This window comes from Nematolebias whitei, chromosome 2 (assembly GCF_014905685.2).
Source record: "Nematolebias whitei isolate Nwh7 chromosome 2, NemWhi1, whole genome shotgun sequence".
NCBI classification, from domain to species: domain Eukaryota; kingdom Metazoa; phylum Chordata; class Actinopteri; order Cyprinodontiformes; family Rivulidae; genus Nematolebias; species Nematolebias whitei.
The window spans coordinates 42,772,932-42,773,463 of NC_056499.1; the positions used below are offsets into that span (position 1 = coordinate 42,772,932).

The 532-nt window shown below is 54.9% G+C and overlaps 1 protein-coding gene across 1 annotated transcript in view; it reads left to right on the forward strand.

The window, feature by feature from the left end:
• The first annotated feature begins 221 nt into the window (after nt 1–221).
• chst1 (carbohydrate (keratan sulfate Gal-6) sulfotransferase 1) overlaps nt 222–532 on the forward strand; it is a 3,194-nt gene continuing 2,883 nt past the window's right edge. The window contains exon 1 of the mRNA XM_037697695.1: nt 222–392. The gene's annotated coding sequence lies outside the window, so the exon portion shown is untranslated. The remainder of the gene's footprint in view (nt 393–532) is intronic.

Here is a 532-nt window from a genome sequence, read left to right on the forward strand (position 1 = left end):
AGTCGGTCCTTGTGTAGCCTGTACCTCACACGCTCAGCACAGCCTCTGCGCATCGTGCGTGGTGAAGAAGGAAGCAGAGTCCGGCTCAGCCTCACCGCCTGTCTGTCTGCCTGATAATAACGCACGCGCTCCAACGCTGGTCCATCAGTCTCTGTCTCTCTCTATCTCCTTTTTTTTTATTTTCCTCCGTGCGTCTGAGGCCATCAGCTGAAGTTGAACGCGTCGCTCCGGCGTCAGATGGAGCCCAGGAAGCTGCCAGGCGCGTTTCTTCTCTCCTAACACGGGAAGCGGCGCGCAGGAGGGGGGCGAACCGTTCGAGGACCTACATCCAAAGCAGCCGTGGTCCATGAACGCACCGCACCGTGCATCATGACAAAACAAGCAGCAACAAGGTACAACAGAAACAAGATCGGTGTCACCTTTGTGCAGTTTTATGAATCCGTTTATCTTCCATGCAGGCGTCAGTGTATTTGGTGCTGCGTTAATCTGTTACTGTCTTATTGCTGCATAAGGATGCATGGGGGGGGGGGGG